Source organism: Coenobita brevimanus, chromosome 112 (assembly GCF_032717465.1).
Source record: "Coenobita brevimanus isolate Jiangsu-jjx chromosome 112, ASM3271746v2, whole genome shotgun sequence".
Taxonomy (NCBI): domain Eukaryota; kingdom Metazoa; phylum Arthropoda; class Malacostraca; order Decapoda; family Coenobitidae; genus Coenobita; species Coenobita brevimanus.
In genome coordinates this window covers 6,483,478-6,500,273 of record NC_137065.1, presented here as the reverse complement: position 1 = coordinate 6,500,273, position 16,796 = coordinate 6,483,478, and the positions used below count along the sequence as shown (strand labels likewise).

The 16,796-nt window shown below is 42.0% G+C and overlaps 1 non-coding gene across 1 annotated transcript; it reads right to left on the bottom strand.

Moving 5' to 3' along the window:
* Nucleotides 1-4,508: 4,508 nt before the first annotated feature.
* LOC145418207 (5S ribosomal RNA) lies at nt 4,509-4,628 on the bottom strand. Its single transcript, XR_013900661.1, has one exon. It is a non-coding gene; the product is annotated as a 5S ribosomal RNA (ribosomal RNA).
* Between the last annotated feature and the right edge of the window lie 12,168 nt (nt 4,629-16,796).

Here is a 16,796-nt window from a genome sequence, read left to right as displayed (position 1 = left end):
CAATATTTGTACTCAAACTACCTTATTATCCTCAACAGTAAACACGACAACGGAAATACTCACCCAATGATCACCTCGGGGATTACAACTAATGATGATAAAAAGTGACATCCTGCCGCTGACCACTGCTGACGCCCCTCACACCATCACAACGACCAGCCTCTCACACGACCCATCATCCTGCCGCTGACCACTGCTGACGCCCCTCACACCGACACAACGACCAGCCTCTCACACGACCCATCATCCTGCCGCTGACCACTGCTGACGCCCCTCACACCATCACAACGACCAGCCTCTCACACGACCCATCATCCTGCCGCTGACCACTGGTGACGCCCCTCACACCGACACAACGACCAGCCTATAACACGACCTGACATCTTGTTGCCTGGACAGTTCCTTCTCACCACCGTATTCATTCATCATCAGTCACATTTTCACAGCATGTTTGCCACTGATATTTTGTAGTTAACTGACAAAAAAAAAAAAAAAAAAGAAAAGTATTTTCTACTACAGTACAAATCATGTAATTAATTGGTATTGTAATAAAATTATTTTCATACCCGGTACCTGTTTTCTCCCTAACAACTGAACAACTTTATGAAATGTTAAAACATTTGTGAAGTGTGTAAGGTCAGGTACAATCACGCATGAATGATGCATTGAAGACGTTTCTCTGTTTATGAATGATGATTTGCAGGGGGGAAATGAAAGATGTGCGTTTGTTCGAGCTGTATATATGCCAGTTTCCTGTCTGAGAAGATGAAAGTTATAGTAACTTTTGCGTGTGCACTTTGCAATAATGAAGGCGAGGAAGAAAATGACAGGCTTTTCAACCAAGTGGATGGAGTGAGATGACAGATACTTTGGAGTTAGATTTTTTGTAGGGGCTGGCATGAATGGGAGGCTTGACACTGGTTCTGTGAATGATGCAATAGATTGTTATGGAGTACCAGGGAAGAATGATGGCAGACGGCGACTGAACGGCATAGTTAGGAAAGAAGCAGTACATAATTATGTAAGTCATATTTTTAGCATAAAGAAACACAAATATTCAACCTACAGAGGAAACTGTGTTGGTAAGAATCTAGCTGATTATGTGTTGGTAAACAGTGATGATAGGTAGCACTGTGTCTGTGAGGGAGACAAAAGGACGATCGGGAGGTTCATTTGATTATGTGCTTCTGGTATGCAAGGTAAAACTGAGAGGAGCATGAAGAATAGACGCAGAGTGCGGGAGGTGGGAAAGACTGAAAGTAGAGATGCTGAGAAACAACTGTGGCAGATGAATACCGAGTAAAGGTGGAAGAAGAGTTCCGAGTCAAATAACTAAGTGTAAATGGATCTGAAGAATCTTTGGAGTGCATATAGGAAGTGTTTGTTGTGAATGCTAAGGAGGCATGTGGTGTTACGAGACTAGCAGCTGGTAAGAAAAGGTGCAGCATGAAGGGATGCAGAGGTTGAAAGGGCAGTGGAGGAAAAGAAAGAAGTGGTTAATGTGGATACAAGAACACAGACGATATCAAAGTAGAAAGGAATTATTGGGAGTAATAATCATTTAAAGAAACTTGAAAAGCATGAATAACGAATACTGATCTTGGAAGAAATATGAATGTCAGAGATCTGAGGAAATAAACTATTCTAAAGTAGGGACGAAAATATAAATATGAAGGTGAAAAAAAAAAAGTATGCAAATTTGAGAGGTAAGTATGAAAGAATACTAGTATATGGAAGAGAAGTAACGGAAAATAGAACGAATATTTTGAAAGGTTGATGAATGGGAATGACGAGAGCAGAGCAGCAGTAAACAGGGTCGGGTTTCGTAGTGTGCAGAGGATAATGGTGTTAGAAACGACGACATTAACAGGAGTGAACAATGATGTGAAAAGGTTAAAAAATGAGAGGGCATCAAGTTTTGGTGGGATATATATGCAAAGAGTAAAGGAAGGGCTAGTCTGACATGCTTGTTGGAAATATGTAAGAACTGGATGGGTGGAACTGTACGAGCTGAGTGGATGAAAACTGTGACTGTGCCCTTGTACAACGATAAAAGTCATCGAAACGAATGCAAAAAATATCGTGTATTATAAGTCTATTGAATGTAATAGGAAAGGTATACAAAGGAATAATCAAAGATGAAACATAGGTAACGCAACGCTGGTGCAACCCTCCATCTGACCAAGTACATATTCACCACGTCCCTGTACACCTAACCAAGCGCACAATGCCACCCCCCCCCCCATCCTGTTTTTAAAGGTGGACGTAACGAAAACGCCTTGAAAGAAACTTGGTTTTTCACTGTACATATGCTCTGGCAGAAAGACGGCCACTGGATGAAAGAGAACAAAAACCAAAGTGTCAGTTGTCAATAAGTTTGTAGAATCATTTGATAGTAATGAACATACTACAACATTAAAAAACAACTTAGAAATTATCTAATCATTCATTAGTAACAATCGCTTTTTACAGTATAACTAAAAATGGCCCATGCCAGGAAACATAATCTGGGCCCTTCAGATTCCTTGCGCAGGTCGCAACATGATTTTTTTTTTTTTTTCATAAAAAAACATTCTTCCCATCAAAAGGCACCAGTTAGCGATAAGACACTTAACTATGTGAAATTTCATGATAATAGTGAATGCTTTCCGAGTCTGGCCCAGAAACGAAATCTTTACGCCCGGCCAGCAGCCCTGCCGCCCAACTCTACGGACAGACACTTATTGATCCCAGGGATAACAACACCCTCCTATGATTTTGACAGATGGAGGGTAAAAAAAAAAAAAAAAAAAAAAAAAAAAAAGAGAGAGAGAGAGAAAGAAAGACTACATTTTAAGAGTAAAGTATCCCATGGAGCAGATATTAATGTATCGCGTTTCTGTGATACTAAGGGATATTGCACCTACTTTATTATCTCTGAATATATGCCAGCTGGGGTTAGAGGTCGAATATTTCACACAAAACTCCTGCAGTTCTTTTTCTACATCTACTTGTCTATTTATCAATCAATGAATTTAAAATGTTTGTTTGTTCGCTTGTTTGTCCACTCTGTCCCCATCCCCTCCCTTCCCGCCACTCATCATCATCATCATCATACAGATCTCTTTTCCCACCTAGGGATGTGGTCAGGAAGGGTTCAAAGAGTGGAAAAATAATGAAAAAGAAATTATCTGCCAAGGAGTTACAGTTTTTCATATTTTCATGGGTGACATACAGCTCAGAGAAGGTCACCAGCAGAATGTGTACAGCGGGTAGGGTTAGGGGGAGGGAGAGGGGGAGGGGAGGGAAGGGGGAGGAGGAAGAAAGGGGGGAGGAGAGGGGAGGGGAGGGGAGGGGAAGGAGGAAGACAGGGGAAGAGGGACAAAGAAGGAAAGGGAGTGGGAGGAGGAGGGAGGGGAAGGGGAGGGGGGGTTGCAGTCCAACACCCTGAACCCTACCTTCAAAAAACAAATAAATAAATGAATCAGAAAATAAAATAAAGTTCTTTAGTGTAATAAAATGTCCAAATTTACAATGTCCCTGAACAAAGACGAAAGCATTTAACCCAAACCATAATACCACACTTCAGGGTTTGGGTAATCCACTGTTTGAAAAAAGGGAGATATTTTTGCATGGTTTTATTTACATGATTAAAATGGTCAGTCCGAGATTGGATTTCTGCATTTTCTTCACGTTACCGTACCCTCTCTCTCTCTCTCTCTCTCTCTCTCTCTCTCTCTCTCTCTCTCTCTCTCTCTCTCTTTCTCTCTCTCTCTCTCCCTCTCTCTCTCTCTCGCAGCTTAATTTCACGCAGCTCAGAGACAGAATGAGACGATATACTACTGCGGCTCTACATCCTTTCTGTGCACTTCTTCGTGACTAGCATCATATTCTAGTGTTAATTTACTGCTACAACTCATTCAATATGGAGAGATGGCACTTTTTAGCCTAACTGTTCTGAAAATAGTATAGTCATGATGATGATGTTAATGATGATGATGGTGATGATGATGATGGATGATAATGGTAATGATGATGATGATGATAATGGTCTAAACTGCCAAGCTTCTTATAATCACCTCTCAAAAACTCATTATCTCTGACATTAGCTTAATTTAACTGGATAATTAATTTAGAGGTAGACTGAATTAATAGCCTTGTTATTATGAAACAGGTGGGTTTATGGGAGAGGTATGAGAAAGAGCTCTGTCTGTCTGTCACACACACACACACACACACACACACACACACACACACACAAAGGATTAATTTACACAAAACACATGTACTTATTTGGACTGAATACACGCACAATTCATGCACACATTCCCAGACACAGGAACATTTTACACACACACACACATACTCTCTCTCTCTCTCATTAACCAAAGCACCCCACAGCAAGGAAATCATTCATTCATTCATTGTCAGACGCCATGTATCCCACACGGGGTGGCCAAGGGCTTAGAGTTAATTGTTTTACAGGGAGGGGCACTAATCCTCCACCAACCCCACTTGACACGTAGGGATGCCAACAGCATCTGGGTGTTCCCAGGCGGTCACCCATCCAAGTACTAACCAGACCCAACGTTGCTTAACTTCGCTGATCGGACGGGAAGCGGTGTACTCAACGTGGTATGGCCGCAAAAACAAAAGCATGGAAATTAGGGTAAAACTGCTAGTCAAGTCATCAGAAGTCTGGCTAGGAGTATTGCCCATTTCCTTGACTGCTATTAACGTGAGGAGGAGGAAGAAGGAAGGAAGGAGGAGGAGGAGGAGCAGGAGGAGGAGGAGAATCCAAGGATGAGGAAAAAAGGATGGAAGGAGGGAGGAAGCATTAGGAACCTGGGAGAGAGAGAGAGAGAGAGAGAGAGAGAGAGAGAGAGGGAGGTAACGATGATAGACTTCAGAACAGCTTTGAGGTTAGTTTGTGTGTGTGTGTGTGTGTGTGTGTGTGTGTGTGTGTGTGTGTCGCATTAGTTTCTATGAGCAGCGGCTGTGTCTTTTGATGGTGGGAATTGTAGTGGTAGTTGTGGTTGTGGTGACTAGTTGAGATGATTCTGGTGGTGGTGGTGGTGGTAGTCGTGGAGTTGGAGGTGGTTGTGGTGGTGGTTGTGGTAGTCGTGGAGGTGGAGGTGAAGTTGGTATTGGTGGTGGTAGTGGTGGTGGTGGTGGTGATATTGGAGATGACAGGAAGTGATGGTGGTGCAGGCTGCGGTAGTGATAATACTGGGGTTGGCACTGATGGTAGTGGTGTTTATTGTGGTGGTGGTAGTGGTGGTGGTAGTTATGGTAGTGGTGTTTATGATGGTAATAGGTGTGGGTGTTGGCAGTGGTGGTGATAATGGTCACAGTTGTGGTATTAAAAGTGATAAATATTGGTAGTGACTGCACCAGAGGAAGTTATGGTAGTGGTGGTGGTAGTTATGGTAGTGATGATGGTGGTTGCTATAGTAATTATGATGGTAGTTATGACGATGCTGGTGGTGGTAGTACTGTAGGTTTTCAGTGATGGTGGTGGTAGTAGTTATGGTAGTGCTTATTGTGGTAGTAGTTACTTTACTGATGGTGGTAGTTGTTATGGTACTGCTGGTGGTGGTAATCATGGAAATGATTTTTAGGGTATGTTAGTGATGGTGGTGGTCGTAGTGATAATAATGGTAGTCGTGGATTATGGTAATGATGGTTGTGGTAGTTACGGTAGTAATGGTGGTTGTCACTGTAATGATGGTAGCAGTGGTAGTTGTGGTAGTGCTGGTGATGGTGGTGATGGTGTTAGAGGTGGTAGTGGCTGCAGTAGAAGATATCATGGTAGTGGTGGTAGTTATGGTGGTTATGGTGGTGGGTGTGATGGTGACTATGATGAGGGGCAAATACACGTGATATTAAACTGTTCCTTCGAACATATCTCAGCGCTGACATTCACCCTTCATAAATGCAGATTAATGGTTATGAGTGGTCAATAATAATAATAATAATAATAATAATAATAATAATGACAATAATAATAATAATTATTATTATTATTATTATTATTGTTATTATTATCATTATTACTATTATTATTATCTAACTTCACTGGCCATTCACCTTTGCGCTAAGTACATTTCATCCAGCCACTTGTCAGGCGTGTGGGAACGCCAGAGTGAGGCCACCACCAACTCCCCTCATGACGCAACACGACCTTGGTGCGAGGGGAATCTCAGAGGCAGCGGGAACTGCAGTAGCAGGGCGGCATCGCGTCTGCCACACTCAGTACTCTGGATATATATATTTATGCATAGGTTCAATCTTAACATGGATGGGGTAATAAAAGAGGTGTACAAGGTGGGGTAGTGGATGTTGGAGTGGCCCTGGTGAGAGAGGATAGTGTTTGGATACTCCTTGTACTGCTGTTTGCAGATGATACTGTGTTGTTGAGTGAAGACGAAAGGGAGCTGCAAGGCTTGGTGGATGAGTTTGGGGGAGTGTGTAAGAAACGGAATCTAAAGGTGAATGTAGGGAAGAGTAAAGTGATGGTCTTTGAGAGAGGTGAAGTCAGTGAATGAACAGCGAGGTTGGATGGTGAGGAATTGGAAAATGTGAGTAAGTTTAAGTACTTGGGTAGTGTGATGAGTAAGGATGGAGGTTTGGAGGGTGAAGTGCTTGAAAGGGTACAGCAGAGAAGAAAGGATGCTGGTTCTTTGAAAGCAGTGATAAGAAACAGGGAAGTGAGCATGGAAGTAAAAAAGTTACTACATGACAGTATTGTGATACTAACTCTAACGTATGGAAGTGAAGCTTGGACGTTGCTGGAAGGACACAAGTCAAGAGTGAAAGCAGTGGAAATGGGTTATTTAAGAGGAGCTTGTGGAGTCACATGGAGAGACAGGCTGACGAATGAGGATATAAAGGAGCGTTGTGGTGTTGAAGTGGATGTGATAGGAAGCGTTATAAGGAACACACTGAGGTGGTTTGGCCATGTGGAGAGGATAGAGGGTGAAAGACTGACGAAGAGAGTGTATGTGAGTGAGGTGAAGGGAGGAAGAGGGAGGGGGAGGCCGAGGATGAGATGGAGGGATGGGGTGGAGAGGTATATGAGAGAGGGGGGTGTGAGTTGGGAGCAGGGTAGTGAAATGGCGGGGGACAGGGCGACTTGGAGGCGATTTGTTTGTGGCCACCCCAAACGGGATTGAGGCGTCTGGCAATGGATAGATAGATATATACTGTATATATATTATATATATATATATATATATATATATATATATATATATATATATATATATATATATATATATATATATATATGGGCAATTATGCCATAAAATAGTTTTATATTGGATAATACTGTTTTCCTCAAATTGAACCAACACTGAGATGTGTGCCATACAGTGGAGTAATAAATGCTTGCGTGGAAAAAATTAAGTAGAAAAATGAGAAATAACAACAAAAAAAGTAGTGTCGAGGCACTAGAATATCATAACACTCTACATAACATTTTGAGACATTAATATGCCGTTAATATTTAATATAGAGGTTTGAGGAAGTCGTGTCTAAATTCGAGAGAACTGGAGGAAACAGCAGTGGAAATCCTAGCTAGGGAATGTCGCACACAGCACATCATGGCGCCTTGGAAAAGTCAAACAACACACCTGATGGAAATCACCACACATACACGTGCCCACACACATGACCCAACCAGTCATATACGGGGGAAACTGCAGAGACTGGGCAGAAGGGGTTGGGACGCAGGAGGAGAGAGAAGAGGCACGGTGGAAAAGGCAGGGGTAGAGGGCACGGCGTAAGCTAGCATCAACTGCCCTCATCTTCGTACTGCTCTTGTCAGGATATTTCCCTTTTTAGAATAAATCTGCAATCAAACCGCAGATTCATCTTTATCTTTACTTTCTTTGTGTTTGATATAACAATCAGCTTTCATGTGACCGGGATTAGCACAGTAATAATATAGAGTAGGCCTATCTCCCGAATGTGACCCACGAGATGATTTTCCATACTGTGGTCTTTTTGTGGCACTGTTTCTACTTGGATTACCTGCAAATTTTTTTAGGCTGTCTGTGGCCTGGTGTTTGTGAACGCTGCCTTGATGTCAGATATTGTTTTATTTGTCCGTTCTTAGGTCGCAATCTTTTTTTTTTTGTTCTGTATTTGTGCTTGATGTATTCGTAGCTGCCACTGTGTAATTCTCATTCTTGTTGTATTGAATTGAGATATTTCACTTAGAGTTCTCACTTGAATGTTTACTCTTCGTCCCGTCAATACTGATTCCAAGTTTGCAATCCTTGCTTGTCAGAGGCTGCACTATGTAATGTGGCTCGTGCGTAACAATTATGAAACTGAAAGTGTTAATTTTAGGAAATTCGTGATGAAGCAAAGAACAGCAGCTACAGAAAATGATGTAATGTGGCTTATTTTGCATAATGGTAATAAAGATGTCTGATTCTAGCAACACTACCCAGAGAATTCGTATTCCGTCATTCATATTACATATTCTGTGCTCACAGCACAATAATTGAGTTGACTCGCCTGTCAAGCATATGCGAAGATAAACCACTCTAACCTGAGTGTGTTTGGTGCATATCCCTCTCAGAATATACATGAAGGTCTGTCATCCCTCTCTGACTCACCCTAAATGTATAACAAACCGACCTGGGAGTCTGTGGTTGTATATGAGCATAAGAGAAGGATTTTTGTATATTATACCCGCGCCCTGGCGAGGGCAGGTTATGCTTTAGTCGACGTTTGTGTTTTAGTCTCCATGTGTGTGTGGGGGGGGGGGAATAGCATCATCTCATATAATCTAAATGTATAACGAAGTGTCATGAAATAATACCAACCACATTCGTATCACAAATGGCACACAGCAGATACCAACAACCTCTCGGACATGTGACTTACTAAATATACTCGTATATATTCGCTTCGAGTTCAGGGACCTTGAACAATGTTTGGGGCTAGAATGCGCAATAATGCGTCCTTTAATAAGTCTGCCAACCAGCAGATATGGTGATATTGCTCTGGAAAAGATGTAATAATTTATAGAGAAGGCTTTTTATGTACATAAATGCCTCAATACCCAGTGGGATGGGAAAAAGAAAAAAAATCAAGGAGCCTAGGTTGTCGCTGTTGCTGAGTAACCTCGGACAGTCTGGCCGAGCATACCCATCAAGAACAGACAAGCAATTACCTCTGCTGGGCCACCATGCAAAGAGAATCTATGCCTCCTTCTTGTAAACGGAGCCTCGCCACAGCAAGGAGCATGAAAGAATGCGGAGGTTTGGTTCCCGGATGGATGTCGCATTTGCGTCTCTCCACCCAATTAACAGGGGCACAAAGGTGAGTCTTTTCACCGAGGGGCACCGAGAGACACCGAGGGCCACTGGTAAAGCGTGGTCAGGTCAGGTTAGGTTAGGTTAGGTCGCTTTCGTTGGCCCTCGGTGAGATGATCGACCCGGGGCAGCATAACAGGCTCCATATCACCCCGTTATTTAACTACACAGTTACCACTCAGCGTTGTAAATGTTTTACTGGCTTACATAAAACCATTAGGTTTGTCACTCAATGTAGAGCCATCAGAAGTGAAAAAAAAAAAAAAAAAAAAAAAAAAAAGGACAGGAAGAATGTTAGAAACAGGAATAGAGGAGACCAGACAAGGAAGAGGAATGATACAAGTGAATGTGAAAGAGGAAGTAGTGCACTCCACATCAGGTAAGTGGATGATGGTCGCCACCACTTACCACCAGAGTATATATATGAGAAAGACAGCAATTTCCCCCTGCAAGCTCTATCGCATAAAAAAAAAAAAAAAAAAAAAGGTTAATCATGTTTGTAGTAGCCATGAGCTTAGGAACTCATGTAAAAGACGATGCTGAAATACTCCGATACATTAGCTATCACCAATCCTGGAATATTTGGTGTGGTGATTGTTTTTTTTTTTTTTTTTTTTTATGTGTCCGACTCTGGGCATAGGCTTCACAGCCTGCTATCAAGACCCAGCAGTCCTCCTAAATACCATACACCTCTACATGTCACCACTTCGGCGCTAACTCCCACCGTCCATATTGAATACATGCTAGGGCTGTCTCATACAGGACTGGTGTATTGGTATTAGCGGGGGTATTTTTACGACATGTCGGCGGGTCTTCTGGTAGATCAGTAAAGCCTCATTTAATGAAATTCAAATCCTTAAACTGTTCCCTGCCCCAGCCGGGATTCAAACCTGGGTCCATTAGGACTGCAGGCGTGGTTTGAAGTGCTGCAATCTCTACTATAAAAACACCTTTCCCTCGTGTGTGTGTGTGTGTGTGTGTGTGTGTAGAAGACTGTTTCTGCCAAAGAACTACTTATTTTAGGTAGTACCATTTGGTTTATTTTAATGGCGCAGAAACGTATGCGTGTTTGTCATCCGTGACCTGATATCCTACGGTTATACATTAAATTTTGCTTTCAGTTATGCATTGAAATACTCTCTGCTATGTGCCTGAATGACGCATACATCAACACACATGCCATAAAACACTGGAGAATTAGTAAGAATGTGCATATCTTGTGGTCTGTTACAGCCCGCTTCTCCACCCAGCTGTAAACGATATTTTGAGGAGAGAATGCGACATGCTGGAGACGGGGAGAGTGAGTGTGGGATTGAGGGCAGGGGAAGGTTAGGCAACTGGGTTGTTAAGATTGTTCCCTGCAATTGCTCCTCTCTTATCAACAATTCGTCAATGTGTTCGTGACAAATAAACAACAGCATACGCAGACAAGCCTGTGCTAAACTCGCAGCATTGTGTCACGGATAAAAAAACAATGCAAAGGGTCAAAAACAGAAATTGACGAGGGGAAGGGAGTATCTAAAATGTCTCCAACTGTGGTGTAGTAATTTTTCTGCAATAAATAAATAAATAAATTAAATATAAATATATAAATAAAAAGTTTCAATTTTTAAATAGGGGCTCATTATGTTCATCTGTAGCCTATCGTTGACTGAGTCATATTTACTTAATGATATAAGTAACAAGATGAAAGTCGCTGAGCGTCACACATGAGTCCACCAACCAGTCTAGAGGCCGAAGATTAGAGTTTACTTTGGGACCTTTCCCTTTGACCAAATGCGCTCAAGTACGATGTTTCATTCTTGGTTGACCCTCAACCCATCCAGTAACTTTGGTTTTTATCAGACAAACACCGTTTGAGCTAATCTTGTCCTTTGAATTTGACCTTTGACCTTTCCCAGGGACCTAGAATTTCAGTTGATTATCTGCGAAATCGAATCTCTATATCCCCGTCATATTCCATAACACACAGAAAGTTTTGCTCAGATAAAAATTGTTTTCAACTTGACTTTGCAGTGCGATCTTGACCTCTGACATACTATCTCCAGAAACTATAAGCTAATGCCTTGGCTGATCTTCAACCATTTCACTTTGTTCAAATTAGATAAAAACTGTGGTGATTATTTTGTTCACACACAAACACGTGGGTCGAACTTGACCCTGCCCAGACAAGTAGACACATCACGTCGAACAAAACATAACAACCACTCTCAGATCCCCAGAAGAGGTGCATTAAGTTTATGCAGCACTACAACAGAATCTGACAACAGAAGTCTCTTGTAAAATAACAGTGTAAAAAAAGGATAAGCCTGTGGGAATGAATATTCGAAACAGTGTTTGTGTTAGGGAAGGTGTGTGAGAAGAGAGGAAGTGCTGCAAAGAGTATGTGCAAGTGTGGAAGCGTGAAGAGCAAGACTGTGTGTGAAGGAAGGAGATGTAAAAGAGGAAAGATACAGCGCGACAGAAGAACAGCATTTGAAGAAAGGGCGAACAAAAAGTCAATCGACAATGAGAAGTCAGTGTACAAGTACACTGAGTGTGAAGGAAAAATGTGATAAAAGAAGTTTTGAGAAGATAAGTGTGTGTAAAATGAGAGAGAGAGAGAGAGAGAGAGAGAGAGAGAGAGAGAGAGAGATGTGAGTGGATACAAAGGTGTGGATGACAGGGTGTGGGCGTCTAGCTGAAGGTACGTAAAGGTAGGAGAAGGACAGGAAGTGTGTGTCAGAGTGAAGGAAAGGGGGCTTCTTTAACATGAGTATTTATTTCTTCGTCATCCCATATATCATATGAACATGACGCGTCAGTACAGTTAGTAATATTTCGGAAACAACTATTTTCTTGTGCGATCATCCATTAGTACAACCTCAGAAGGAAAGGAGGATTTGTTCAATCCCATCGAAATTCGTCTGCTTCCATGCCTGATATGTTCTTTAAACTTTGCCTTAACCTACTAGCTGATTAATGAGACGTCTTATATCATTTGCTTCAGTGCATCCATGTTTCACTTAGCCTGAACCAAGTCCGACACACTTACCAAAATGAACAGTGTACATTATCTGTCTAAATTATATATGTTAAGAGTACTGCAGTTACGTTGGATATGAATGTAATATGCGTTCACATACTTTATATACCACGCAAATCAGCCTAGATGTTAGGGGAATCTTCAAACACTGTGATATGATCGTAATATCGGGGAGGCGGTGGCTCAATCGGTAGAGAGGTGGCCTGCAGTCCTTACGGACCCAGGTTCGAATCCCGGCTGGGGCAGGGAACAGTTTAAGGATTTGAATTTCATTAAATCAGGCTTTACTGATCTACCAGAAGACCCGCCGACATGTAAAAATATCCCCGCTAATACCAATACACGAGTCCTGTATGAGACAGCCCTAGCATGTATTCAATATGGACGGTGGGTGTTAGCGCCGAAGTGGTGACATGTAGAGGTGTATGGTATGTAGGAGGACTGCTGGGCCTTGATAGCTGGCTGTGAAGCCTATGCCAAGAGAGTCGGACACATAAAAAAAAAAAAAAAAAATCAAACCCCTGAAGTCACGATGTAAACATGCACGCTGTGCCACAACTACCAAAACGCGCCAGTCAATGTAACAATAATTAGTGTTGGTAATTGTATCATACAGTCTCAAAAGCATTTACCATGTTGTTGTAGTTATCCTATGATATGCCGGTATATAATTATATTCACACACACACACACACACACACACACACACACACACACACACACACACACACACGGAGGAAATGTCTTTCAACATACCAGTAAGGAATAATATTTATCACAGTTTGCATTATAACCCGTCCTGGCATATACTGGCGCTAAACCAAATAAGCTAAATGAATGTTCGTCCACTCATTTCAGAATTGGCAATGGTGTACGTATACAGGTATTTTCGCAATATAGCATATCATTGTGCTATTCTTGTTCACAGAAAATATAGTTCCGTATATAGCATTTCATTTCGCAAGACAGTTGCATCTTTAGCAATTTTCTCTCTCTGTTTCAGTGGTCACTGCTCTTCTGAACTCTCTGCTTGTATCTCTCCTCCATCAAAGTGAGTGCATACCACCCGCCTGGCACCAACTATCAAGCCTTTTCTGTCCCACTTTCTAATGCAAGAGTTAAATTATTCTCACAGTCATTCATTATAACAAGTCACCTCTAGAACTGTCTTCTTCTGTCTGCATTTCTTTCTGCTCATGACCCCAAGTCTCTCAAATGAAATGTGTCCGTGCGTCTCGAAATGATCGTCTCTCTCTCTCTCTCTCTCTCTCTCTCTCTCTCTCTCTCTCTCTCTCTCTCTCTTGGGGTCCGGATAGGTCAGTGGTAAAGCGCTTGACTTGAGACCGAAGGGTCGAGAGTTCGCGCCTCGCCAGGGTACCTGCCTTGCTGAGAGACGTAGCGCTTTCCCGTCACGTAACAAGGGTATATGGTCTTCATTGCCTAGCTTGGAGATATTCATTTCTCTCTCTCTCTCTCTCTCTCTCTCTCTCTCTCTCTCTCTCTCTCTCTCTCTCTCTCTCTCTCTCTCTCTCTCTCTCTCTCTCTCTCTGGGGAAAGTATTTTGCTGGCATCTAGCCTTTTGTTGCTTCTTCCTTGCATGAAAGACAAAAGAGTTTTCATCTGTTTGTGCATGTTCGTACGTAGTCACTTGGGAAAACAATCACTCGCCTTCCACAAAACAGTGAGAACTGTATCCACACACACTCATGCAGTCCCCCACGGTCTTTAATGAGTGACAACATTGTGTAACTTGTTTCTTTACGATCCATGTTGACTTCCCAGACACAACAGTAAGTGTCACTCAGAGGGGAGTTGTTGTATGGTGAGGCGTATTTCCCCTCACCGTGGCTTGGCTGCAGGGCAGTGAGGGGTGGCTTTCCCGGCCACACCACAAGGGTTTTCCCGCACACTGAGGCTGCTATATAGCCGGCCACCACCAGCACTGTCGCATCAGTCCACCTGTGGCCGTAGTCAAGATGAAGTTTGCTGTGCTTCTCAGCTGTTTTGCCGTGATGGCCGCCATGGCCTCTGCTGCGCCCTCTGAGGCCGAACCTCAGCAAGTTCTGCCCTCCACACTGGCACTCCAGGACTTCGCATCATTCCTGCAAGAGGCAACAGCAGACGGCCAGACCGTCCAGTTGCAACGACACGCTCGAGGAGGCTGTTTTTGGGTCAACGTGTGTAGGAATGGCGTCTGTGTTCGGGTCAGGAGGTGTTGGGTGAGTACATTACAAATTTTGCCCTTGTTTCACGGCAGTTCATTGCAACTGTCTTGAAGAAACACAAACATTATATTTGGTAAAGGCTTATGGTCATGATATGGCTACAGATCCCAAAAGACTGATAATATTTGAATGACTGTATGATCTATTTTACTGAGAACGGTTTCTAGTACTTTACCTATATTGCATTCTACATCTTTGGTTGTACAGTAGTTCCTACTGGACTCCATTTCGTAGCTGGGAATTATGGCTTGATGATGATGATGGTGATGATCATTATCATCATGATCATCATCATAGCCAGCACTTCTTAACGGAGTCAGTCTTTACTACTAATTAGATATTGCTTTCTACTCTCTCACGTACCTCTAAGACTTCTTTTGCACTTGTAAAGGAAGCAATCTAAAGGAAAACAAACGAAAAATAATACAAGGAAAGACGTGGAGTATTTTAAGAACAATAAACATGGCAATGCTTTAATTCCAACATATACAATATTTGTACTCAAACTACCTTATTATCCTCAACAGTAAACACGACAACGGAAATACTCATCCAGTGATCACCTCTGGGATTACAACTAATGATGATAAAAAGTGACATCCTGCCGCTGACCACTGCTGACGCCCCTCACACCGACACAACGACCAGCCTCTGACACGACCTGACATCTTGTTGCCTGGACAGTTCCTTCTCACCACAGTATTCATTCATCATCACTCACATTTTCACAGCATGTTTGCCACTGATATTTTGTAGTTAACTAACAAAAAAAACAAAAAAAAGGTATTTTCTAGTACAGTACAAATCATGTAATTAATTGGTATTGTAATAAAATTATTTTCATACCCGGTACCTGTTTTCTTCCTAACAACTGAACAACTTTATGAAATGTTAAAACATTTGTGAAGTGTGTAAGGTCAGGTACAATCACGCATGAATGATGCATTGAAGACGTTTCTCTGTTTATGAATGATGATTTGCAGGGGGGGAATGAAAGATGTGCGTTTGTTCGAGCTGTAAGTATGCCAGTTTCCTGTCTGAGAAGATGAAAGTTGCAGTATTTGTTGTGTGTACACTTTGCAATAATAAAAGCGAGGAAGAAAATGACAGGCTTTTGAACCAGGTGGATGGAGTGAGATGACAGATACTTTGGAGTTAGATTTTTTGTAGAGGCTGGCATGAATGGGAGGCTTGACACTGGTTCTGTGAATGATGCAATAGATTGTTATGGAGTACCAGGGGAGAATGATGGCAGACGGCGACTGAATGGCATAGTTAGGAAAGAAGCAGTACATATGTAATTCATATTTTTAGCATAAACACAAATATTCATCCTACAGAGGAAACTGAGTGTTGATAAGAATCTAGCTGATTATGTGTTGGTAAACAGAGTGATGATAGGTGGCACTGTGTCCGTGAGGGAGACAAAAGGACGATCGGGAGGTTCATTTGATTATGTGCTTCGGGTTTGCAAGGTAAAACTGAGAGGAACATGAAGAATAGACGTAGAGGGGGGGGGGAGACTGAAAGTACAGATGCTGAGAAACAACTGTGGCAGATGAATACCGAATAAAGGTGGAAGAAGAGTTACGAGTCAAATAACTGAGTGTAAATGGATCTGAAGAATCTTTGGAATGCATATAGGAAGTGTTTGCTGTGAATGCTAAGGAGGCATGTGGTGTTACGACACTAACAGCTGGTAAGAAAAGGTGCAGCATGGAGGGATGCAGAGGTTGAAAGGGCAGTGGAGGAAATGAAAGAAGTGGTTAATGTGGATCCAGGAACACAGACGATATCAAAGTAGAAAGGAATTATTGGGAGTAATAATCATGTAAAGAAACTTGAAAAGCAAGAATAACGAATACTGATCATGATAGATATATGAATGTCAGTGATTTGAGAAAATAAACTATTCTAAAGTAGGATCGAAAACACAGATATGAAGGTGAAAAAAAAAAAAAGTGTGCAAATGTGAGGGGTAGGTATGAAAGAATATTAGTATATGGAAGAGAAGTAAGGGAAAATAGAACGAATATTTTGAAAGGTTGATGAATGGGAATGATGAGAGCAGTGCATCAGTAAACAGGGTCGCGTTTCGTAGTGTGCAGAGGAAAATGGTGTTAAAAAAAAGGCGACATTAACGGAAGTGAACAATGATGTGAAATGGTTAAAAAATGAGAGGGCATCAAGTTTTGGTGGGATATATATGCAAAGAGTAAAGGAAGGACTAGACTGACG